General features: G+C 41.4%; 1 protein-coding gene and 1 non-coding gene across 2 annotated transcripts in view; both read left to right on the forward strand.

Annotated features, from left to right (window-relative positions):
- The window catches only part of LY96 (lymphocyte antigen 96), a 118,449-nt gene that overhangs the window by 43,961 nt on the left and 47,284 nt on the right, over positions 1 to 27,204 (forward strand). The window contains exon 5 of the transcript XR_004059295.1: positions 827 to 977. The gene's annotated coding sequence lies outside the window, so the exon portion shown is untranslated. The remainder of the gene's footprint in view (positions 1 to 826; positions 978 to 27,204) is intronic.
- LOC115899774 lies at positions 18,880 to 18,984 on the forward strand. The gene has a single exon (XR_004059381.1). It is a non-coding gene; the product is annotated as a U6 spliceosomal RNA (small nuclear RNA).

Below are 27,204 nucleotides of genomic sequence, written 5' to 3' on the forward strand. Positions count from 1 at the left end.
ATTCGTTTCTTCCAAAACAGGACAATTGGAGACACTGTGTGTTTTTTTTTTTTTTTTTTTTTTTTTTTTTTTTTTCCCCAGGGCTTAGACTAGAATAACATATTGTTAGGCAAAGTTCCAGCAAAGCCAACTTAAAAGGAGCCTATGTGGCCAATTAATTCTTGCTGCACTTTATGTGAATAATCAGGCCAAGTATAATAAGCCTAAAACTTATTTTGCACATAAATTGGTCTTACTATAATTTCTCTTTAGGCTGGGTGCAGTGGCTCACACCTGTAATCCCAGCCCTTTGGGAAGCCAAGGTGGGTGAATCACTTGAGGCCAGAAGTTTCATCAGCCTAGCCAACATGGAGAAACCTTGTCTCTACTAGAAAATACAAAAATTAGCCAGGTGTGGTGTGCACACCTGTAACACCAGCTACTCAGGAGGCTGAGGCATGAGAATTGTTTGAGCCTGGGAAATGGAGGTTGCAGTGAGCCAAGATTACACCACTGCACTCCAGCCTGGGCGATAAAGCGAGACTCTCTGCCTTTAAAAAAAAAAAAAAAAAAAAAAATTCTTTAATAGAAAAGGAGAACTAGAGAGAGAGGTTTTTTCAAAGGAAAAGTGTAACACTTTTTACTAGATTTCAGCCTGAACTTTTGTTTTTGAGTGCAGATTGAATCATGAATTATATAATCCTCTAAAGAGTGCCATGTTAGCATTTTTCTTCATATTTTTAGTTGATGCCCTAATGGAATAGGTTCCTTTTTCTATTCTGACACACAAATACTCTTTTGGTTTTCAAAAATATTGTTTTTTATTTTTCCTTGTTTTATCTCCAAGGAAACCAGAATCATGGTATTCTGAAGAGTAGAGATGCGAATCGCCCTCATTTGGCATCACACTGGCTCCAATTTGCTTTTCACTGAAAATGCCCTGCTGCTAAGACTGTACAAACATCCTCCCTCTAGGCCTGGAGACTGTCATGGAAGAGGTGAGCATATGAGACTGTAAGGGCCAGTTTTGAGGGATAGAATTAAGTCCAAGTCAGACCCTCCAAATCAAGGATGGGTACAAAGATGCCTCAACAGCCAGTAAAACACGGGACTTTGCCTTCTGAGCTGTTATGTGGCACCTTTTCTAATTCCTGTAGAATTAAAGGAAGATAATTACAGACAGGATAAAGATACCTTGTGACAAAGCCTCCTGGGTACAAAATTCCCAGTTATGAGTTGTGAAGATAGATATATATTTAAAAACTTTTTGTTTCAGAACAATGTTTGCATTTTGTATAGCTAATTGCTAAAAGTTTGTAACTAAACCCAAGATTACTGTAGCTCAAGGCATAGAAGTTAAAGATAAGTCAGTTTTGTTACCTTGCCTTCGGCTTTTTGATTATTGACTTTTTACGTAAAAACATTTTTTTTTTTAAAGGATAATGAATGCCTATCCATGTCTATTCCTATCTGGACATTTAATTGGCTATAAGTCTTTTGACTCTAAGTCCCTTGGCTTAGAGTTCTTTTGACTCTAAGTCCCTTGGCTATACCAAGAGACTGATTTGAGTGGTAACTCCAGTTCTCCTTCATATTAATTAAACTTTCCTTACTGCAGTGCCATGGTCTCAGTCAACTGCAGTGGGCAAGAAGAACATATCAGGCAATTGATTACACATTAAGCTCTCTGAGTAGCTCCGTGGAGTCCCCTCTCACTTAGCTTTGAGGTAGAGCAGGTTTTTACCTAACCCTGTTTCAGTCCTTATGGGGAGGGGTTTGGAAACAGGACTCACAGCATAGCTTTTTCTAAAAATATCCTCCGCAAACCCTCTCTCTTAGATTTTCTCTTGGATTAAAAGATTCTTTGACCTTCTAATGTGCTTGATGTGAGGACAGGGTTCAGAGCTGTGGAATGGATTATGAGACATGTCATGTTTCCTGCTCTTTTTCTGATGTACACCACATTTCTACTCCAGGGTGGATCTTGATTTGCTAGGTCAGCCATGTGAAGTATTCCCAGGGTATGGTTAATTGGTCTGGTTTGTCACATGACTGAGGTTGGCTCAATCAGAAGGGATGGATTCAAATTCCTTGGTTGTCTCACTAGATGTAAACAAGGAGGAATGTTGCCCGCATTTCTGTGGACAATCATCTGATGACCATGAAAGGGAATTAGCATCTGGATGAAGCTGATACTGTGAACAGAAGAATGGTTAGTCTAAAAAAATAAGAGCCTGGCATGGTGGGTCACACCTGTAAACCCAGCATTTTGAAGGCTGAGGTGGGAGAATTGCTTGAACCCAAGAATTCAAGACCAGCCTGGGCAACATTGTGAGACCCTGTCTCTCCAAAAAATAAAATAAAAATTAGCCAAGCATGGCAGCACCTGCCTGTAGTCATAGCTACTCAGGAGGCTGAGGTGAAATGATAGCTTGATCCCAGAAGTTTGAAGCTTCAGTGAGCTGAGATTGCACCATTGCACATCAGCCAGGGCAGCAGAGTGAGACTCTGTTTCAAAAATAAAATTTAAAATAATTTTTAAAAATTAAAAAAATAATAACTCAAATTGCAGATACTGTGGGGTCATTGAATCACCCAAGCCTGGGTCTTGCCATACTTCTGGACTTTCTGGTTATTGCTTTAGTGAGTTGGAGTCAGAATTTTATTATCTGCACCTAAGAGCATTCTAGTTGATTCACAGCTAAATTGTCTTACCATTCCCGTCTGAGTTTCTCCATTGCTTTCAGCCCTTCTCTTGCTAATGGTTGCAGGGCTAACTTATCCATTAGGTAGAGTAAGCACAGTGCCGACAGTCCTCAAAAATGTTTTGTTTTAAAAAAATTTTAATTTTTAATTCTTGTGGGTATGTGGTAGGTGTATATATTTAATGTTTACATGAGAAATTTTTTTAAATCAAAATAGACTTCCAAGAATACATAAGGCATTTTGATACAGATATGCAATGTGTAATAATCACATCAGGATAAATGGGGTATACATCAGCTCAATCATTCATCCTTTTTGTTACAAACAATCCAATTATACTCTTTTTGTCATTTAAAAATATAAAATTAAATTATTTTTTATTATAGTCACTCTGCTGTGCTACCAAATATTAAGGTATTATTCATCTTTTAAACTATTTTTTTTTGTACCCATTAACCAACCCCATTCCTCTGTGCCACCCCCTGTTCCCAGCCTCTGGTAACCGTCCTACTCTCTATCTCCATCAGTTCAATTGTTTTAATTTTAGCTCCCATAAATAAGTGAGAGCATGTGAAGTTTGTCTTTCTGTGCCTAGATTATTTCAATTAGCATAATGACCTCCAGTTCCATTCATGTTGTCGCAAATAATAGGATCTTGTTCTTGCTCTTATTTTTTTATTTTTAATTTAATTTAATTTTTACATAGAGATGGGGTCTTACTATATTGACCAGGCTGGTCTTGATCTCTTGGCCTCAGGGGAGGCCTACCGTCTCAGCTTCCCAAAGTGCTGGGATTATAGGCATGAGCTGGGATTATAGGCACCCAGACTCTCATTCTTTTTTGTGGCTAAATAGTATTCTATTGTGTAAATGGTCCACATTTTCTTTATCCATTCATCTGTTGATGGACATTTATGTTGCTTTCAAATCTTGGCTATTGTGAATAGTGCTGCAATAAACATGGGCGTGCAGTTATCTTTTTGATATACTGATTTCCTTTCTTTTGGATAATCCAGTGGGATTGCTGGATTATACGGTAGCTCTATTTTCAGTTTTTGGAGGAAACTCAAAGGTGTTCTCCACAGTGGTTATACTAATTTACATTCACACCAACAGTGTATGAAGGTTCTCTTTTCTCTATATCCTTGCCAGCATTTGTTATTGCCTGACATTTAGATAAAAGCCATTTAACTGGGGTGAGATGATATCTCATTGTAGTTTTCATTTACATTTCTCTGATGATCAATGATGTCAAACACCTTTTCTTTCTTTCTTTTTTTTTTTTTTTTTTTTTTGAGGCAGAGTTTCACTCTTGTTGCCTAGGCTAGAGTGCAATGGCATGATCTCAGCTCACCGCAACCTCTGCCTCCCAGGTTCAAGCAATTCTCCTGCCTCAGCCTCCCTAGTAGCTGGGATTATAGGCATGTGCCACCACACCCAGCTAATTTTGTATTTTTAGTAGAGACCGGGTTTCTCCATGTTGGTCAGGCTGGTCTCGAACTCCTGACCTCAGGTGATCCACCCACCTCAGCCTCCCAAAGTGCAGGGATTACAGGCATGAGCTACCATGCCTGGCCAATCGAACACCTTTTCATATGGCCTTTTTGACATCTGTATGTCTTCTTTTGAGAAATGTCTGTTAAAGTCTTTTGCTCGTTTAAAAATTAAATTATTAGGGGGCGGAGCAGATGGCCAAATAGGAACAGCTCCAGTCTCCAACTCTCAGCGTGAGCGACACAGAAGACCGGTAATTTCTGCATTTTCAACTGAGGTACTGGGGTCATCTCACTAGGGAGTGCTGGACAATCGATGCTGGTCAGCTGCTGCAGCCCGACCAGCAAGAGCTGAAGCAGGGCGAGGCATCGCCTCACCTGGGAAGCACAAGGGGGAAGGGAATCCCTTTTCCTAGCCAGGGGAACTGAGACACACAACACCTGGAAAATCGGGTGACTCCCACCCCAATACTGCGCTTTAAGCAAACGGGCACACCAGGAGAATATATGCCACACCTGGCCAGGGAGGGTCCCACGCCCATGGAGCCTCCCTCATGGCTAACACAGCAGTCTGCGATCTAACCGCAAGTCAGCAGCAAGGCTGGGGGAGGGGCGCCCGCCATTGCTGAGGCTTAAGTAGGTAAACAAAGCCATGGGGAAGCTCGAACTGGGTGGAGCTCACAGCAGCTCAAGGAAACCTGCCTGTCTTTGTAGACTCCACCTCTGGGGACAGGGCACAGTTAACAACAACAACAACAACAAAAGCAGCAGGAACCTCAGCAGACACAAACGACTCTGTCTGACAGCTTTGAAGAGAGCAGTAGATCTCCCAACACTGAGGTTGAGATCTGAGAAGGGACAGACTGCCTGCTCAAGTGGGTCCCTGAGCCCTGAGTAGCCTAACTGGGAGACATCCCCCACTAGGGGCAGTCTGACACCCCACACCTCACAGGGTGGAGTACACCCCTGAGAGGAAGCTTCCAAAGTAAGAATCAGACAGGTACACTCGCTGTTCAGCAATATTCTATCTTCTGCAACCTCTGCTGCTGATACCCAGGCAAACAGGGTCTGGAGTGGACCTCAAGCAATCTCCAACAGACCTATAGCTGAGGGTCCTGACTCTTAGAAGGAAAACTATCAAACAGGAAGGACACCTATACCAAAACCCCATCAGTACGTCACCATCATCAAAGACCAGAGACAGATAAAACCACAAAGATGGGGAAAAAGCAGGGCAGAAAAGCTGGAAATTCAAAAAATAAGAGCGCATCTCCCCCTGCAAAGGAGCGCAGCCCATCGCCAGCAATGGATCAAAGCTGGTCAGAGAATGACTTTGACGAGATGAGAGAAGAACAGTCCATCAAACTTCTCAGAGCTAAAGGAGGAATTACGTACCCAGCGCAAAGAAACTAAAAATCTTGAAAAAAGAGTGAAAAAATTGACAGCTAGACTAATTAACGCAGAGAAGGTCATAAACGAAATGACAGAGATGAAAATCATGACACGAGAAATACGTGACAAATGCACAAGCTTCAGTAACCTGACTCGATCAACTGGAAGAAAGAGTATCAGCGATTGAGGATCAAATGAATGAAATGAAGTGAGAAGAGAAACCAAAATAAAAAAGAAGAAAAAGAAATGAACAAAGCCTGCAAGAACTATGGGATTATGTAAAAAGACCAAATCTACGTCTGATTGGGGTGCCTGAAAGTGAGGGGGAAAATGGAACCAAGTGGGAAAACACTCTTCAGGATATCATCCAGGAGAACTTCCCCAACCTAGTAGGGCAGGCCAACATTCAAATTCAGGAAATACAGAGAACGCCACAAAGATACTCCTCCAGAAGAGCAACTCCAAGACACATAATTGCCAGATTCACCAAAGTTGAAATGAAGGAAAGAATCTTAAGGGCAGCCAGAGAGAAAGGTCGGGTTACCCACAAAGGGAAGCCCATCAGACTAACAGCAGATCTCTCGGCAGAAACTCTACAAGCCAGAAGAGAGTGGGGGCCAATATTCAACATTCTTAAAGAAAAGAATTTTAAACCCAGAATTTCATATCCAGCCAAACTAAGTTTCATCAGTGAAGGAGAAATAAAATCCTTTACAGATAAGCAAATGCTTCGAGATTTTGTCACTACCAGGCCTGCCTTACAAGAGACCCTGAAGGAAGCCCTAAACATGGAAAGGAACAACCGGTACCAGCCATTGCAAAAACACGCCAAAATGTAAAGACCATCGAGGCTAGGAAGAAACTGCATCAACTAACGAGCAAAATAACCAGTTAATATCATAATGGCAGGATCAAGTTCACACATAACAATATTAACCTTAAATGTAAATGGACTAAATGCTCCAATTAAAAGACACAGACTGGCAAACTGGATAAAGAGTCAAGACCCATCAGTCTGCTGTATTCAGGAGACCCATCTCACATGCAGAGACATACATAGGCTCAAAATAAAGGGATGGAGGAAGATCTACCAAACAAATGGAGAACAAAAAAAAGCAGGGGTTGCAATCCTAGTCTCTGATAAAACAGACTTTAAACCATCAAAGATCAAAAGAGACAAAGAAGGCCATTACATAATGGTAAAGGGATCAATTCAACAGGAAGAGCTAACTATCCTAAATATATATGCACCCAATACAGGAGCACCCAGATTCATAAAGCAAATCCTTAGAGACTTACAAAGAGACTTAGACTCCCATACAATAATAATGGGAGACTTCAACACTCCACTGTCAACATTAGACAGATCAACGAGACAGAAAGTTAACAAGGATATCCAGGAATTGAACTCATCTCTGCACCAAGCGGACCTAATAGACATCTATAGAACTCTCCACCCCAAATCAACAGAATATACCTTCTTCTCAGCACCACATTGCACTTATTCCAAAATTGACCACATAATTGGAAGTAAAGCACTCCTTAGCAAATGTAAAAGAACAGAAATTATAACAAACTGTCTCTCAGACCACAGTGCAATCAAACTAGAACTCAGGACTAAGAAACTCAATCAAAACCGCTCAACTACATGGAAACTGAACAACCTGCTCCTGAATGACTACTGGGTACATAACAAAATGAAGGCAGAAATAAAGATGTTCTTTGAAACCAATGAGAACAAAGATACAACATACCAGAATCTCTGGGACACATTTAAAGCAGTGTGTAGAGGGAAATTTATAGCACTAAATGCCCACAAGAGAAAGCAGGAAAGATCTAAAATTGACACTCTAACATCACAATTAAAAGAACTAGAGAGACAAGAGCAAACACATTCAAAAGCTAGCAGAAGGCAAGAAATAACTAAGATCAGAGCAGAACTGAAGGAGATAGAGACACAAAAAACCCTCCAAAAAATCAATGAATCCAGGAGTTGGTTTTTTGAAAAGATCAACAAAACTGACAGACCACTAGCAAGACTAATAAAGAAGAAAAGAGAGAAGAATCAAATAGACACAATAAAAAATGATAAAGGGGATATCACCACCGACCCCACAGAAATACAAACTACCATCAGAGAATACTATAAACACCTCTACGCAAATCAACTAGAAAATCTAGAAGAAATGGATAATTTCCTGGACACTTAACACTCTTCCAAGACTAAACCAGGAAGAAGTTGAATCCCTGAATAGACCAATAGCAGGCTCTGAAATTGAGGCAATAATTAATAGCTTACCAACCAAAAAAAGTCCAGGACCAGATGGATTCACAGCTGAATTCTACCAGAGGTACAAGGAGGAGCTGGTACCATTCCTTCTGAAACTATTCCAATCAATTGAAAAAGAGGGAATCCTCCCTAACTCATTTTATGAGGCCAACATCTTCCTGATACCAAAGCCTGGCAGAGACACAACAAAAAAAGAGAATTTTAGACCAATATCCCTGATGAACATTCATGCAAAAATCCTCAATAAAATACTGGCAAATCGGATTCAGCAGCACATCAAAAAGCTTATCCACCATGATCAAGTGGGCTTCATCCCTGGGATGCAAGGCTGGCTCAACATTTGCAAATAAATAAATGTAATCCAGCATATAAACAGAACCAAAGACAAGAACCACATGATTATCTCAATAGATGCAGAAAAGGCTTTTGACAAAATTCAACAGCCCTTCATGCTAAAAACGCTCAATAAATTCGGTATTGATGGAACGTACCTCAAAATAATAAGAGCTATTTATGACAAACCCACTGCTAATATCATACTGAAGGGGCAAAAACTGGAAAAATTCCCTTTGAAAACTGGCACAAGACAGGGATGCCCTCTCTCACCACACCTATTCAACATAGTGTTGGAAGTTCTGGCTAGGGCAATCAGGCAAGAGAAAGAAATCAAGGGTATTCAGTTAGGAAAAGAAGAAGTCAAATTGTCCCTGTTTGCAGATGACATGATTGTATATTTAGAAAACCCCATTGTCTCAGCCCAAAGTCTCCTTAAGCTGATAAGCAACTTCAGCAAAGTCTCAGGATACAAAATGAATGTGCAAAAATCACAAGCATTCTCATACACCAGTAACAGACAAACAGAGAGCCAAATCATGAATGAACTTCCATTCACAATTGCTTCAAAGAGAATAAAATACCTAGGAATCCAACTTACAAGGGATGTAAAGGACCTCTTCAAGGAGAACTACAAACCACTGCTCAGTGAAATCAAAGAGGACACAAACAAATGGAAGAACATACCATGCTCATGGATAGGAAGAATCAATATCGTGAAAATGGCCATACTGCCCAAGGTAATTTATAGATTCAATGCCATCCCCATCAAGCTACCAATGAGTTTCTTCACAGAATTGGAAAAAACTGCTTTAAAGTTCATATGGAACCAAAAAAGAGCCCGCATTGCCAAGACAATCCTAAGTCAAAAGGACAAAGTTGGAGGCATCACGCTACCTGACTTCAAACTATACTACAAGGCTACAGTAACCAAAACAGCATGGTAGTGATACCAAAACAGAGATATAGACCAATGGAACAGAACAGAGTCCTCAGAAATAATACCACACATCTACAGCCATCTGATCTTTGACAAACCTGACAAAAACAAGAAATGGGGAAAGGATTCCCTATTTAATAAATGGTGCTGAGAAAATTGGCTAGCCATAAGTAGAAAGCTGAAACTGGATCCTTTCCTTACTCCTTATACGAAGATTAATTCAAGACGGATTAGAGACTTAAATGTTAGACCTAATACCATAAAAACCCTAGAAGAAAACGTAGGTAATACCATTCAGGACATAGGCATGGGCAAGGACTTCATGTCTAAAACACCAAAAGCAATGGCAGCAAAAGCCAAAATTGACAAATGGGATCTAATTAAACTAAAGAGCTTCTGCACAGCAAAAGAAACTACCATCAGAGTGAACAGGCAACCTACAGAATGGGAGAACATTTTTGCAATCTACTCATCTGACAAAGGGCTAATACCCAGAATCTACAAAGAACTCAAACAAATATCCAAGAAAAAAACAAACAACCCCATCAAAAAGTGGGCAAAGGATATGAACAGACATTTCTCAAAAGAAGACATTCATACAGCCAACAGACACATGAAAAAATGCTCATCATCACTTGCCATCAGAGAAATGCAAATCAAAACCACAATGAGATGCCATCTCACACCAGTTAGAATGGCAATCATTAAAAAGTCAGAAAACAGCAGGTGTTGGAGAGGATGTGGAGAAATAGGAACACTTTTACACTGTTGGTGGGATTGTAAACTAGTTCAACCATTATGGAAAGCAGTATGGCAATTCCTCAAGGATCTAGAACTAGATGTACCATATGACCCAGCCATCCCACTACTGGGTATATAACCAAAGGTTTATAAATCATGCTGATATAAAGACACATGCACACGTATGTTTATTGCGGCACTATTCACAATAGCAAAGACTTGGAATCAACCCAAATGTCCATCTGTGACAGACTGGATTAAGAAAATGTGGCACATATACACCATGGAATACTATGCAGCCATAAAAAAGGATGAGTTTGCGTCCTTTGTAGGGACATGGATGCAGCTGGAAACCATCATTCTTAGCAAACTATCACAAGAAGAGAAAACCAAACACCGCATGTTCTCACTCATAGGTGGGAACTGAACAATGAGATCACTTGGACTCGGGAAGGGGAACATCACACACCGGGGCCTATCATGGGGAGGGGGGAGGGGGAAGGGATTGCATTGGGAGTTATACCTGATATAAATGATGAATTGATGGGTGCTGATGAGTTGATGGGTGCAGCACACCAACATGGCACAAGTATACATATGTAACAAACCTGCACATTATGCACATGTACCCTAGAACTTAATGTATAATAAAAAAAAAAAAATAAGAAAGGCGGAAAAAAAAATAAAAATTAAAATTAAATTATTAGATTTTTTTTTCCCTGTAGAGTTATTTGAGCTCCTTATATATTCTGGTTAGATAGGTAGTTTGCAAATATTTTCTTTCATTCTGTGGGTTGTCTCTTCATTTTGTTGATTGTTTCCTTGCTGTGCAGATCTTTTTAACTTGATGTGATCCTATGTAGGGTCCAGCCCTACAGGGCTTAGAGGGTGTTCTCCCCGTGTGTGGAGATGAGAGACTGTAATAAATAAAGACACAAAACAAAGAGATAAAGAGAAAGCAGCTGGGCCCTGGGGACCACTACCATCAAGACGCGGAGACCGGTAGTGGCCCTGAACGGTGGGTGTGCTGATATTTATTGCATACAAGACAAGGGGGGCAGGGTAAGGAGGGTGGATATTCTAAGTGATTGATAAGGTGAAGCAAGTCACGTGATCATAGGATGGGGGCCCTTCCCTTTTAGGTAGCCAAAGCAGAGAGAGAAGGCAGCATATGTCAGCATTTTCTTCTATGCACTTATAAGAAAGATCAAAGACTTTAAGACTTTCTCTGTTTATTCTATCACTATCTACTATGAACTTCAAAGAGGAACCAGGAGTACAGGAGGAACATGAAAGTGGACAAGGAGTGTGACCATTGAAGCACAGCACCATGAGGAGGGGTTTAGGCCTCTGGATGACTGTGGGCAGGCCTGGATAATATCCAGACTCACACAAGAAGCTGGTGGAGCAGAGTGTTCCCTGACTCTTCCAAGGAAAGGAGACTCCCTTTTGTGGTCTACTAAGTAATGGGTGTCTTCCCAGGCACTGTCATTACCACCTGACCAAGGAGCCCTCAAGTGGCCCCTATGTGGGTGTGACAGAAGGCTCACCTCTTGGCTTCTAGGTCACTTCTCACAACATCCCTTCAGTACTCAACCTGCCAGTTATTCCTAGGTTATATTAGTAATGCAACAAAGAGTAATATTAAAAGCTAATGATTGATAATGTCCACGATCATCTCTATATCTAATTTGTATCATAACTATTCTTAATCTAACTATTTTCTTTATTATACCGAAAGAGTTTGTGCCTTCAGTCTCTTGCCTTGGCACCTAGGTAATCTTTTGCCCACAATCCTATTTGTCCATTTTTGGTTTGGTTGCCTGTGCTTGTGGGGTATTACTCAAGAAATCTTTGCCTAGACCAGTGTCCTGGAGAGTTTCTTCAATGTTTTCTTGTAGTAGTTTCATAGTATGAGGTCTTAGATTTGTCTTTAATCTATTTTGATTTGATTTGTATTCATAATGAGAGACAGAGGTCTAGTTTCATTCTTCTGCTTATGGATATCCAGTTTTCCCAGCACCATTTATTGAAGAGACTATTCTTTCCCCATGTATGTTCTTGGTTGCCTTGTCAAAAATCAGTTCACTATAGATGTATGAATTTGTTTCTGGGTTTTCTATTCTGTTCCATTACTCTATGTGTCTGGTTTTTTTTTTTTTTTTGATGGACTCTCGCTCTGCCACCCAGGTTGGAGTGCAGTAGCATGATCTCAGCTCACTGCAACCTCCACCTCCTGGTTTCAAGTGATTCTTCTGCCTCAGCCTCCCAAGTAGCTGGGACTACAGGCATGTGCTACCATGCCTGGCTAATTTTTTGTATTTTTAGTAGAGACGGGGTTTCACCATGTTAGCCAGGATGGTCTTGATCTCCTGACCTCATGATCAACCTGCCTTCTTGCAACTTTTCTATAAATTTGAAACTATTATGAATCTGAGATTATTTAAATATTTATTTAAAATTAGTGTTGCGGGAAGTCAGGGACCCCGAACAGAGAGACCAGCTGGAGCTGCGGCAGAGGAATAAAAATTGTGAAGGTTTCAGTTTAATATGGACATATATCAGTTCCCAAATAATACTTTTATAATTTCTTATGCCTGTCTTTACTTCAATCTCTGAACATAAATTGTGAAGATTTCATTTTAATATGGACATTTGTCAATTCCCAAAATTAATACTTTTATAATTTCTTGTGCCTGTCTTTACTTTAATCTCTTAATCCTGTTATCTTCATAAGCTGAGAATGTACATCACCTCAGAACCACTATTGTGTTAACTGTAGAAATTGATTGCAAAACATGGGTGTTTGAACAATATGAAATCAGTGCACCTTGAAAAAGAACAGAATAACAGTGATTTTCAGGGAACAAAGGAAGACAACCATAAGGTCTGACTGCCTGCGGGGTTGGGCAGGATAAAGCCATATTTTTCTTCTTGCAGAGAGCCTACAAATGGATGTGCAAGTAGGGAAGATACCACTAAATTGTTTTCCTAGTAAGGAATGTTAATAATTAAGACCCTGGGAAAGGAATGCATTCCTGGGGGGAGGTCTATAAACGGCTGCTCTGGGAGTGCCTGTCTTATGCGATTGAGATAAGGACTGAAATACGCCCTGGTCTCCTGCAGTACCCTCAGACTTATTAGGGTGGGGAAAAAACTCTGCCCTGGTAAATATGAGGTCAGACCGGTTTTTGCTCTTAAACCCTGTTTTCTGTTGTTTAAGATGTTTATTAAGACAATATGTGCACAGCTGAACATAGACCCTTATCAGTAGTTCTGTTTTGCCTTTTGTCGTGTTTCCTCAGAAGCATGTGATCTTTGTTCTCCCTTTTGCCCTTTGAAGCATGTGATCTTGTGACCTACTCCCTGTTCTTGCATCTCCTCCTTTTTTGAAATCCTTAAGAAAACTTGCTGGTTTGCAGCTCAGGTGGGCATCATGGTCCTGCTGTTATGTGATGTCACCCCTGGAGGCCCAGCTGTAAAATTCCTCTCTTTGTACTCTTTCTCTTTATTTCTCAGCTGGCCAAATAGGATTGTGGGCAAAAGATTACCTACGTGCTGAGACAAGACATTGAAGGCACAAACTGTTTCAGTATGATAAACAAAATAGTTAGAATAAGTTGGCCGACACTTATGGAAAATAGAAAGAACCTACATTGAAATATTGGGGGCAGCTTCCCCCAATAAATTAGCTAAAACTAAACATTTTTAAGTTAATTAAAAACAACAAAGGCATGCATGCATTACTGTGTACTTTTCTAGTCAAACTAACAGAATTTGAGACTGGGGCTGGGCACGGAGGCTCACGCCTGTAATCCCAGCACTTTTTCCAGGTTGAGGTTGACTGGAATTTGCTCATATTAGTTGCCAAGGAGGTTGACACATGTATATTTGTCATTTTTTAATTGGCCTTATCTGCTTCAGTTGGCATATCTGCTTATTGTTGGATACTTGGATTACACACACTGGTTGAAAATATAAACAATACTATGAAGATCTTAATATAAATTAACTTAAAAAAATTAATGATATAAATGAACTCTTTCATCATCTATCATAGATGATAAAAATTGATGAATGCCTAATTAACTAAAAGAGGACACTTAGGCATGTAAAATTAAAAATGAAAGTTTTAGCATCTTAATATTGTTTCATTTTTATCTTTGAGACATGGTCTGGCTGTTGCCTAGGCTGAAATGCAATGGTGCCATCATGGCTCACTGCAGCCTCGACCTCCCAGGCTCAAGTGATCTTCCTGTCTCAGCCCTCCAAGTAGTTGGGAGGTTGTCCAGGCTGGTCTCAAACTTGTGGGCTAAAGGGATCCTCCTACCTCAGCCTCCTAAAGTGCTGGGATTGTAAGCATAAGCCACCAAGCCAGAGCAGCATTGTAAAGTTTAAAACAATGGCCAGTGCCAGAGCAAACATGAGAAAGGTAAATAACACTTAGTAAGCAAGGTGGAAACATGTATGTTATTTTCTTTTGTACATTAAGAAAAATTTATTTCTTTTTCTTTTTTTTTTATAAGATCTCACTGTCACCCAGGCTGGAGTGCAGTAGCACAATTATATCTCACTGTAACCTCCAACTCCTAGGCTCAAGCGATTCTTCTGCCTTAGCCTTCTAAGTAGCTGAGACTACAGGCATGCACCACCATGTACAGCTAATTAAAAAAAAATTATTTTGTTGAAATGGGGTCTTGATAAGTTGCCCAGGCTGGTCTTGAATTCCTGAGCTCAGGCAATCCTTCTGCCTTGGCCTCCCAAAGCTGGGATTATAGCTGTGAGTCACTGTATCCATCCCAATGTATGTAATATGTTCTTACAACTTAGCCAGAGAGGCTGTATAATGTGAGTCAAAAATTAGATAAACATCAAGATGTTGGCAGGGTGAGAAAAAAATTAGAGCTGATCAGAGCATGGGAAGAGGGCAAAGCAAATGGAGATGGTGGTGAGGGATCTTTGGAAGCTGAAGGGCTTACAGACTCACATTACCTTTTCATTCTTTTCTCCTTCAAAAATTCAAAGATGAAGAATTTTTTTTCTCTGAGCAAATTATCCCATTTAAACATTCATGAATTAACCACATTAACCTACTTTCAATGCAAAAAAGAAAAATGGTTTCTGTCTCCTACATTTTAGCTGCCTTGTCAGTGGCTTGTCAAGTTGAAGGATTTCTTTTACATTCCTATGAATCCCTTATTCTCTATGAACGAAACTTTACTTCGAAATGGAAAGTAGGTTTGGGTTCATCTTTGATTTTTGGCTCACATTATACAACCTCTGTGGTTAAGCTGTGGGAATGTATAAAATTCCTGTCAGCCATTGCTGGGGCTTCAGAGCATGACTGGGTGGTGCCCAGGTGGGCAGAGCACTGTCTGATAATCTTTGCTCCCTAATAACTGAAATCCAGAATAGATGATATTCTCCATTCATTCAAAATGCCTGTCCTGTGCTTCATGCAGAGGATACAAACAGAAAAACACTTGGTCCCTGTCTTCAGGGCATTCACAGGCTTGTCAGTCCAGGTATTAGAGAGGATAAAAAATGAACCAAGCAATAATCAATGGGAAAAAGCTGTTTCATGCCTTAACATGACATAAATATAAAAACCATACAGGGAACAACAGATGAAAATAAAAACACAAAGGCTGCAATAAATCCAATGACAAAAACAAAGGCACTGTTCAGTTCTACTTGACAGCAAACAGATTTAGGACTCAAACTCTGATGCATTTTAAGGTTCTAGGTCTACTGTTTAAAAAATCCAAAAAATATTATCCAAGTCTGAATACATTAACGAGACACTGTAAAAGCTTTCAGCTGTAAGGTATTATTACTGTGTCAGTCAGAGTCCTTGAAGAAAACAGAAGACACATTTAAACTGGGGTTACTTAAGGAAAGTTTAATAAAGGGAATGTTTACAGAGCTGTGGACAAGGTGTAGGAAAACATGAATAGTGCAGTCCCCCAGTGTTAGTAGTAGAGTGAGGCCCCATTATTGCTCGAATCGAAAGGGTCAAGGGTGGGAGAACCAGGAGACAGAGGGGGCCTGTCTGAGAGTAGCAAAAGGTGAAGACTACCCCCCTTCACCTCCTTTATGTAACTAGACCAGCTGGAAGTAACCCTACGGGGAGGGATCGCACTGTTACACCCTTAGATCTCCTGCTGGGCTCCCCATTGCTGGACCCACTGGAACCAGAAGACAAGGGAGCCAGCTGATCTAGTCTATACGGGTCAGCTTCCCAGAGCACACAGGACAGTGGAGAAGGGTAGAGAGCATCTGGAGGGGTGAATGGAAGATGTCCAGAACTAGGCTGGGCACAGTGGCTCGTGCCTGAAATCCCAGCACTTTCAGAGGTCAAGGCAGGTGGATCACCTGAGGTCAGGAGTTTGAGACAAGCCTGGACAACACAGTGAAACCCCATCTCTACTAAAAATACAAAAATTAGTTGGGTATGGTAGCATGCACCTGTAGTCCCAGCTACTTGGGAGGTTGAGGCACAAGAATCACTTAAATCCGGGAGGCGGAGGTTGCAGCGAGCTGAGATTGTGCCACTGCACTCAGGCCTGGGTGACACAGTGAGACTCCTGAAAAAAAAAAAAAAAAAAAAGAAGATGCCCAGAACAACTAAGTGACCAAGAATCTGACAGTCAAGTGTTCACAAAGACCTTTGCAACACCTTCTCAGTCAATATTTGACAACTCCCAGAACTGGTAATTTAATGGTTACTGAATGTGGATAGCAAAACTTTAACAGCACACCCACCAAAAATCTTGCTATTTATTAGGAACACATTTTTCAAGTTAGTAAGGCAGTGTAAGTTGAAGAAGAAAATTCTGCATACCAAAAAGTACTCTTCTGTGTTTTTTTCAAAACAGAATATAAATATGCACACCCCCCACACAAGAAAACCCCAGACAGGATACATGAACATTTTCTGATATTAACAATAAACACAAAGCCATTCTGAACTTGTTTTTTGGTGGCATATGATCAATAACAAAGACTGAGAGAGCTATACTAAGAAACAAAGGCTATTCTTAAATAACACACCCTCTGCTAATTGTGAAGGGTAAACTATGAATCGATCTTCATAATCCTTCACCTTCTCTTCCAGCAATCCCCCTTCTCTTTCCTACATGCGTGTTTTTCTAAATTAGAACTTATCTCTTATGGCTTTTTGGGGGAAGTGAACATTTTTACTGACCCACCCATTCTCATTCTCATTCTTTTTTTTTTTTGAGACTGAGTCTCGCTCTGTCACCCAGGCTGGAGTGCAGAGGCACGATCTTGGCTCATTGCAACCTCCATTTCCTGGGTTCAAGCCATTCTCCTGCCTCAGCCTCCTGAGTATCTGGGATTACAGGCGCACACCACCACACCCAGGTAATTTTTGTATTTTTAGTTGAGACGGGGTTTCACCATGTTGGCCAGGCTGGTCTCAAGTGATCTGCCCGCCTTGACTTCCCAAAGCGCTGCGATTACAAGTGTGAGCCACAGCGCCCGGCCCTGACCCACTCATTCTACATGGATTTTCTATATGAAAAGATTTGGTCCTGAATTCATGGAAGAGCCTGTCTTCTGCACTAGAGGGACTATTTCTTCCTTAATACACTTTCTGGCACAATAGCACAGACTCAAACATCATCTGACTTCTTTGCACAGCCAAGAAGGTGTGGTGAAGTCTGTTTCTCACACTGTGCTTCTGTCCCCACAACTTATGGGTAAGCGTGGAGGCAGAGGGTTCAGGAGCATTTCTCCACCAGAATCAGGGTACAGGAGGAAGAATATCTTAGCAGGTCAAGTTGGCTGTCTACTTTGAAAGTTGGGTAAAGCATCGTGCCCAGTAATACAACCTTTGTGCACAAGATACAAGAGAAAAGCTATTCTGCTACCCCAGTGCAGTGCCAGGGGACTGGTAAATAAATTATGGCAATACTGGTAGAACACCCTCTGACCTGGCTTTGTGTCCTGGCTCAGCCACTAATTGTGTGCCGAAAGCCAGAGTTTTCACATCTCTAAAACACAGTTAATAATACTTACCTCCTCACGTGGTTGTGAATTTCTTTCTAGACTGCTGCGGTATTATCCAAACCATAATCCTAACCGTAATCCCAACTAGAGCAATGTATCTGAAACACAAATCTGATAATATCATTACCCTGCTTAAAGTATTTTAACAGTTTCCCACTGCTTTTTTTTTTTCTTTTTAATGAGACAGGATCTCATTCTGTCTCCCCCGGCTGTAGTGCAGTGGCATAATCACAGCTCACAGCTTACTGCAGCTTTGACTTTCTTGGCTCAAACAATCCTCCCACTTCAGCCTCCTGAGTATTTGGGACCACAGGTACATACCACCACACAGCTAACTTTTCTTTTGGGTGAGGGTCTTCCTATGTTGCTCAGGCTGGTCTCGAACTCCTTGGACTCAAGCCCACCTGGTCTTAGAATGAAGACTCACATCTCTGATATGGCCTTCAAGTCCTTGAAGCCTGGCATCAGCTCCCACCATTATTTTAATACATTCTTACTCTAGGCTCTAAGCCACAGTGGCCTTTGTTTAGTCCTTTTTTTTTTTTTTTTTTTTTTTGAGACAGAGTTTTGCTCTTGTCGTCTAGGCTGGAGTACAGTGGCGCAGTCTTGGCTCACTGAAACCTCCTCCTCTCAGGTTCAAGCAATTCTCCTGTCTCAGCCTCCAGAGTAGCTGGGATTACAGGCATCTGCCACCATGCCCAGGTAGTTTTTGTGCCCAGGTAATTTTTGTAAATCTGGTGTGGGCCTAAGCAGCCCAGGACTTGTCTGGAGGCTCCGATGTTGGGAACCCAGGATGCTTCTGCCTTGTTGGGCTCCCTAGCATGCTTTGGGAGAATGCTCTGCCACATCCACATTCCAGCCAGTGGAAGGAAGAAAGAGAAAAGGAAGGAAACAGCTGCTCTTTATAAAAGCATGACCCAGGAATTGCACTCATTACTTTACTCACCTTTTACTGATCAGAACTTGGTCATGTGCTTGCTTCTGTAGCACATATACTAAAATTGGAACCATACAGAGATTAGCTAAGGCCCCAGTGCAAGGATGACATGCAAATTCGTGAAGTGGTCCGTGTGAAGGAAGGAGAGAAAGAGAGAGAGAGAGAGAGAGAGAGGAAGAGGAAGGAAGGAAGGAAAAGAAAAAGAAAAGGAGAAAGAAAGAGAATGAACGAATGAACGAACTTGGTCACGTGGCTACACTCAGAAGGGAGGGCTACACTTGTAAGGGAGGCTCAGAAAAGTAGCCTTTATTTTAGCTGCCTTGTGCATAGCTGTGTACCTGGAACTCTGTTATTGTAGATAAAGTGAGTGGATATGAGGACACCTAGTGGTCCCTGGAGCAGAACGCCCAACTTAGATTAATTAGTGTGATTATTGATTAATAGCTATCTTACCCCACTAGACTGTATCTCCACAAGAGCAGGAACCGTATGTGTTTTTGCTCACCATTGTATCTTTACCATCTATTCCAGTGCCTGGCACACAGTGGGATCTTAATAAACATTTGTTGAATACATGCATGAATGAATCAGGTCCCTACCTCTTGCTATCCCTGTCATGCTTGACGCTCCAGCCAGACCACACCACTTGTGATTGCCTAGCAATGTATTCATTATCAATTAAAAATAAATCACTGCTAATCTGGTAAACAAACAAAGTCATCTCACTATTGCTTACATTTCTTTGGTGAGTTTTCAGGTGATACACATTTTCACATCTTTATTTATACTTCTCATTTTGAGATTTGACATGATAGCATGTCAATTCTGATAGCATCACCTGAGGTACATGAAGATACATGATAACATCACCTGAGGTACATGAAGAGCTTGACACGGCTGATTGCAGTCAAAAAATAAGGGCCAAAGGAAAAAAAAGTTCAAAAAGAAAAAAGCAAACAAACCCAGGGACTTGCTTGCTGCGGAGTGAAATAGATACTTGAATTAGGGCATTCATGCAATTCTACATGAGTGCTGTTTCTCAAACCTCAGCTTTCCATGAGAGTTGGGAAGCAAAGAGTTAAATGTTATATTCTCTGTTTAGAATCTAGAAGGATGGTATTTTAAGTTGCTAATTAATGGAATATCCATGAGTTTTAGCAGTCAATAGAGATTAATATTGTATTGATCAATTAATAAGCTTAGTTTAGACTTGGTGGAGCCCGGCATTGTGGTGTACATCTGTAGTCCCAGCTACTCTGCTGGCTGAGGCAGGAGGGTGGCTTGAGCCCAGGAATTTGAGACTGCAGTGAGCTATGATTGTATCACTGAACTCCAGCCTGGGCAACAGAGTAAGACTCCATCCCTAAAAATAAATAAATAAATAAATGCAATTAAATAAATTAAGTATGACCAGGCGTGGTGGTTCACACCTGTAATCCCAGCACTTTGGGAGGCCGAGACGGACGGATTACCTGAGATCAGGAGCTGGAGACCAGCCTGGCTAACATGGTGAAACCCCATCTCCACTAAAAATACAAAAATTAGGTGGGCATGGTGGTGGGTACCTGTAATCCCAGCTACTCAGGAGGCTGAGGCAGGAGAATTGCTTGAACACTGGAGGCAGAGGTTGCTGTGAGCTGAGATAGCGCCACTGAACTTCAGCCTGGGTGACAGAGCCAGACTCTGTCTCAATTTAAAAAAAAAAGTTACAATAAATTAAGTATGAATTAAAATATTTTAAAAAAAGACTTGGTGTGAATGATGGCCACCTCACCCATAACATATATCCACCTGCCCACTCCACCATCTGTCACCAGGTACAGATGTTTTGCTTATCATTATCATATTGTAAAAATAGGAATATAAAATAATATATTTAATATGGACACTCCTAATGAAGCTATATGAAAAATGTGTGAAGGTGGTGGGCTTCCAATTTTATTATTGTTATTTTAACATGTCTTCTTTAATGTTGTTTTCATATTGTTGCTAATTAAAGGAAATTATAGCACTATTACCATCACCAAAACATAATTACCACCACCAATCCTGTTAGCAATGCTCTTTTAAAAGTTATCTAAGACTCGGCTGGACACGGGGGCTCATGCCTGTAATCCCAGTACTTTGGGAGGCCGAGGCAGGTGGATCACAAGGTCAGGAGTTCGAGACCAGCCTGACCAACATGGTGAAACCCTGTCTCTACTAAAAATACGAAAATTAGCCAGGCATGATGGCACATGTCTGTAACCCCACCTACTCAGGAGGCTGAGGCAGGAGAATCGCTTGAACCCAGGAGGTGGAGGTTGCAGTGAGCCGAGATCGTGCCACTGCACTCCAGCCTGAGCGACAGAGCAAGACTCTGTCTCAAAAAAAAAAAAAAAAAAAAAAAAAAATTATCTAAGACTCATAAGATACTATTGGAAATAGAGGAAAGAAGATGGGGTTGTTCTAAACATAAGCACAAATGTGGCCAATGGGCAGAAGACGCATTTTCTTGTATAACATTCATTTATAATTCTCAGAGCCAAGAGAGGAAGCAGTAATTCAAAGCAAGAGAAATGAAGAGCTTCTGTTTCCTTAGTGTTCATAAGTCGGCCTGATCTGGATATAACTGCTAATGAGAACAACATGCTTTCAGGCAAAAAGTACACAGCAGGCTTTGGTGTGCAGATAACCAAGGATTAGTGCTCGAGAATTCAGTTGTTTTGCTCTTGGTGTAACTTGGGCATGAGATAAAAGACTGAGAGTAGCTTCTTAAATTGTTCAGTGGCTGCTCAGGAATGCATTTGACTGTAGGTAGGTCCTCCAATCCATATATACTTCTTAGTAATTATCTTAATAATTCATGCTTCTCTCTCATGATGCTGAAATTTTTAGCAGGTACCATGGACTGAATGTACCCCCAAATTCATTCGTGTGGCTTCCCCAAAATTCCTGTGTTGCAATCCTAATCCCCACTGTGATGATATTAGGTGGCAGGGCCTTGGGGGAGGTAATGAAGTCACGAGGGTGGAGCCTTTATGAATGGGATTAGCGCCTTACAAAAGAGACCTCAGAGAATGCCCTTCCCTTTCCATCATATGAGGACACAGTGAAAAGTTGGCTGCCTATGAACGAGGTAGTCAGCCTTCAACAGACATCGAATTTGCTGGTGCCTTGATCTTGGATTTCCTAGCTCCAGAACTGGGAGAAATAAATGTTTGTTGCTTGAGCCACCCAGTCTATGGTATCCTATTATAGCAGTTCATACATACTAGGACAGTGGGGTTCAATTTCACTCCTTAATTCAAATTATTGAATTTTCAAGTTCAACCCCTGTATGAGTAAAATGTATTCCTATACATGTTTAGTGCAGCTGTATAAGTAAAATTTATTCCTACAGATGTGTAGTGCAGCTGAAGGTGTAAAACAAGAAAAAGGAAAGGAAAAATAAAAGAAAAAGAAAAATACTTGGCAATATTGTTGGGGAGAGAAGAGGTTATTTTGGAGAAGGGAAGGAGGTTTTGGTGGATGGAAGGTTTTTGCCAGTAGGAGGGGAATGTGTATGTGAGCACGTGCCTTGAGTGTGCGTGTGGGAGGCCCACAGGGGCTGGTGGGAGTGCTAGACAACGGGGCTAAGAAAAGAAAGTAGAAGTGTGACATAACTGCCTCCGTCACAGTTTCAGTTAGGGTGCCAGGCAACCCTGTGTGCGCACAGACACTTGGAAGGGCTGCAACCTTTAGCTACCCCCAGTTTAGCCCGGTTGGCCTTGTGCAGGCTGCTCTGTTTCTGACTCTTCCTTTCCTCATCTAATATAGAACTACTCTTCTTTTATTAGAAGTAGGAAGATGAAAAATAGACAAAAGAAGAGAAAAATATGAGATTAAGGCTCAGATATTAAAGGCATGAGAGACCTGGAAACTGGAGACTCCTTTTGGGACACGGTTGTAGCAGCAAGCCTAACTGTAGAAGAAGGTAACTGTGGCCTGTTGGTGGCATGGTGACCAGAGATTTTGGTGTTGGTAGGCTGGTGGCAGGAGCTCCACATGCTTCTAGAAATGCACCTAGGAAGTAAGGTATATGTGGGTGATGGGAACTTGATTCAGGGGATGATGCTTAGTTCTAGCACATCAATCGCATACATCAGAGGTACTGCAAATTCAGATCTAAGGGGACCAGATAGAGTAGGATGGATAATAGCTGGGTAGTAAGGAGGGATGAATGGAAGAACACATGCAGCATTTAAATTTGCCATGTGGGAATACTGAACCAATGCTGTCACATCTTCTGATTTTTCAAGAGAAGGGGTAAATTACATTTTTATGTGAAAATTTAATCATAAAATGTTGGCAATTGATTTTAAAAGTTTAACAGTACCATGTGGGACATTATTATACCTGCCAAGCAACCCTTGCACATTCCACGGCCCCTGAAACTCCACATGTCAAAAATGGAACTCCATCTGTAGTCCCTATTTCAGCAAGTGATGCCACAGACTGCCAGGAACCCAAGCTAGGCAGGTGGGCATGAGCCCTGACTCCTCCTCTACTCCACTCCTCACTTTTGATACATGACTTCGCCATGTGGATTTAGCCTCCTGAAATCTCTGTCTCTTATATTTGTCCCCTTTCTTTATTCCTGCTCTCAATGTCTTTTAGAGTTTCACAGTTTCTTTGCTGATCTAACCCATATCTCAGTCATTTCTCACCCATTTCTAATCCTTCAGTGATCTGTCTAAAAATAAAAATTGAAGCAAGTCATTGCACTGAAGCCCTGCCTTCTAAATTCCCATCTTCCCCCACTCCCTATAGAATAAAATCAGTGTGATTTAGCATGTTTAGCTCCACATACTGACTTCTGCCTGCAACTTCAGCATCATTCCTTGCAGCGTTTGTGCTCCACATACTGAATCATCCACAGCTCCTCTAGGGGTCACGCTGTTTCATTACTCTCTACCTTTACTCTCACTGCTTTTCTTACCTAGGATGAATACCCTTTCCTTTCTGTATTAGGATGTGTTCAGTTGTAAGCAACACAAACCCCAACTCAAACGGACTTAACTAATGCTATGATTTGAATGTGTCTGCCAAATTTCATGTGTTGGAAAGTTAATCTCAAAATTCATAGGTTGATTGGAGGTAAGCCTTTTGGGAAGAGTATAGAATTAGATAAGGCTGTCAGGGTAAGGACCCCCATGATGAGACTGGTGGCTTTATAAGAGGAAGAGAGATCTGACTTGACATGCATGGACTTTCCCTCTTGCCATGTGATGTCTTCCGCCATTTTATGATGCGGCAAGAAGGCCCTCACCAGATGCTGGTACTGTGCTTTTGGACTTCAGAATTGTGACTTTGGACTCTCCAGAATTGTGAGCTAAATACACTTGTTATTTATTTATTTAGACAAGGTCTTGTTCTGTCATCCAGGCTAGAGTGCAGTGCTGTGAACATGGCTTTCTGCAGCCTCAACATTCTGGGCTCAAGTGATTCTCCCATCTCAGGCTCCTGAGTAACTGGGACCACAGGTGTATGCCACAGTGCCCAACTATTTACAAGATATTTTGTAGAAATGGGGTCTCACCAAATTGGTCAGGCTGGTCTCTAACTCCTGGGCTTAAGCAGTCCTCCCACCTCAAGCCTTCAAAAGTACTGAGATTACAGGCATGAGCAACCGTGCTTGGACAACTTCTTATTAAATAAATTACCTAGTTATAGTAGCAGAAAATGGACTAAGGAGACTTATTATCTAATGCAAGTGGTAGGGCAGGCTTCAGGGTTGGTCTGATTCAGTGACTCAGTGATGTCACCTGGAACACAGATTCCTCATTTTCTTTTCTTTTCTTTTCTTTTCTTTTCTTTTCTTTTCTTTTCTTTTCTTTTCTTTTTTCTTTTCTTTTCTTTTCTTTTCTTTTCTTTTCTTTCTTTCTTTCTTTCTTTCTTTCTTTTTCTTTCTTTCTTTTTCTTTCTTTCTCTTTCTTTCTTTCTTTCTTTTTTTCTTTCTTTCTTTCTTTCTCTTTCTTTTCTTTCTCTTTCTTTCTTTCTTTCTTTCTCTCCCTCCCTCCCTCCCTCCCTCCCTCCTCCCTCCTTCCCTCCCTCCTCCCTCCTTCCCTCCCTCCCTCCCTCCTTCCTTCCTTCCTTCCTTTTTATTTGAGATGGGGTTTCACTCTGTCACCTAGGCTGAAGTGCAATGATGCGATCATGGCTTACCACAGCCTCAACCTCCTGGGCTCAAGTAATCCTCCTACCTCAGCCTCTTGAGTAGCTAGGACCACAGGCATGTGCCACCATGCCCACCTAATTAAAAAAAATTTTTTTTCTATGTTGCCCAGGCTGGTCTCTAAACTTGGGACTATAAAAAATCATGTACCACTCTATTTATAAAAAGTTTTTGATGCAGGGTCTCATTCTGTTGCCTAGGCTGGAGTGCAGTGGCCTGATCATGACCTACTGCAGCCTTGACCTCCCCAGGCTCAGGTGATCCTCCCACCTCAGCTTCCCGAGTAGCTGGCACTACAGGCCAGCACCACCATGCCTGGCTAATTTTTCTACTTTGTGTAGAGACAGAGTTTTGCCATGTTGCTCAGGTTGGTCTCAAACTCCTGGGCTCAAGCAATCTGCTCGCCTTAGCCTCCCAAAGTGCTGGGATTACAAGTGTGAGCCACCATACCCGGCCATCATGCATCATTCTTAAGGGCACAGATACTATGGCTGGCTGAATTTTTATGTCCTGTTTATACATAGATGGAAAAGACTGTATGCTATTTATTTATTTATTTATTTATTTTTTGAGACGGGGTCTCCCTTTGTCCCTCTGCATTTGAAGCTCACTAGTGCTGGTTAAAAATTGCGTGACCTTGGGCAAGTTATTTAAGCTTTTTTCCTTGGTCCCTATCTGTAAGACGGTTATGATATTCAAAGTGTCAGTCATAAGGTTTTGGTGAAGTTTAAATCAATTGCTATATGTAGTGCATCCGGGACATTATGTGGCACAAACGCAAGACACACTATGCATAGTAGACAGAATGGTCCCTCAAAGATACCCACATCCTAAGCCTTGAGTTGTGAATATGTTATGTTACACAGCAAAAGGGACTTTGCAATTAAAATCAAGGTCATAGGCCTTAAGACATCGATCATCCAGGTGGCACAATCTAATCACATGATCCCTTAGGAGGAGAAGACTTTTGCTGGCTGGCAGCAAAAGTGATGGAGCAGAAAGAGAAGTCAGATTCCAAGTATGAGAAGCTTTTACAGCAGCACTGCCGGCCCTAAGATGTAGGAGGCCACGTGGCCATCTGCAAGGACTGGCCCCTTTCGGCTCTCTGAGCAGCATGATGGTGGTTGGCAAGAATAAGTGCTTTACAAAAAGCAACAAAAAAGAAGCCAAGAAGAATGTGGTTGATAACATTTTCTAAGAAGATTGGTACAATGTGAAAGCACCAGCTATGTTCAATGTAAGAAATATTGGTAGAACACTAGTCCCAGGGACACAAGGAGCCAAAACTCATCTGCTGGCCTCAAGAGTTGTGATATTGAGGTAAGCCTTGCTGAGGTGGAGAATGATGAAGCTGCATTCAGAAAATTCAGACTAACTACTGAGAATGTTCAGGGTAAAATCCACCTGCCCAGCTTTCATGGCATGGATCTTATCCATGACAAAATGTGTTCCATGGTAGTTCATGACTGAAGCTCATGTTGATGTTCAGGCTACCTGTGGTTACTTGCTTCATTTGTTCTGTGTGACCCAGCAATCGGTTTGCATTATGTTTATGCTCAGCACCAACAGGTCTGACAAATCTGGAAGAAGATGATGGAAATCATGATCCCAGAGGTGCAGACAGATGTCTTAAAAGAGACAATCAATAAATTGATTTAAGACAGCACTACAAATACATAGAAAGCCTTGCCAGTCTAGTTATCCTGTCCATAAGGTCTTCACTAGAAAAGTAAACATGCTAAAAAAGCCCAAGTTTGAATTGAGAAAACTCAGGGAGCTTCATGGTGAAGGAAGCAGTTCTGGAAAAGCTATTGGGGATGAGACAGGTGGGAAAGTTGAATGAGCAGTTATATATGAGCCACCAGTTCAAGAACCTGTTTAATATTTAGACTTTTCATGATGACAAAAGTCTTGCTTGTTGTGTGTGAGGAGAAGAACTGGAGACAGTCCCCTAGGAGCTAAAGGCAACACTGGCTGGCAGTCAGTGAGGAAACAGGGGCCTGAATAAGTTTGGAAGTGGATTTCCCCCTAAGGCATCCAGAGAAGTGTACAGGCTGGTGGACAACTTGATTTTGTCCTTGTAAGACTCTGAGTGTGGAACTAGTTGAGCTCACTGGATTTCTGACCCATAGAACTGCGAGGTAATAGGTCTGTGTTGTTTTA

This window comes from Rhinopithecus roxellana, chromosome 9 (genome assembly GCF_007565055.1).
Source record: "Rhinopithecus roxellana isolate Shanxi Qingling chromosome 9, ASM756505v1, whole genome shotgun sequence".
NCBI classification, from domain to species: Eukaryota; Metazoa; Chordata; class Mammalia; order Primates; family Cercopithecidae; genus Rhinopithecus; species Rhinopithecus roxellana.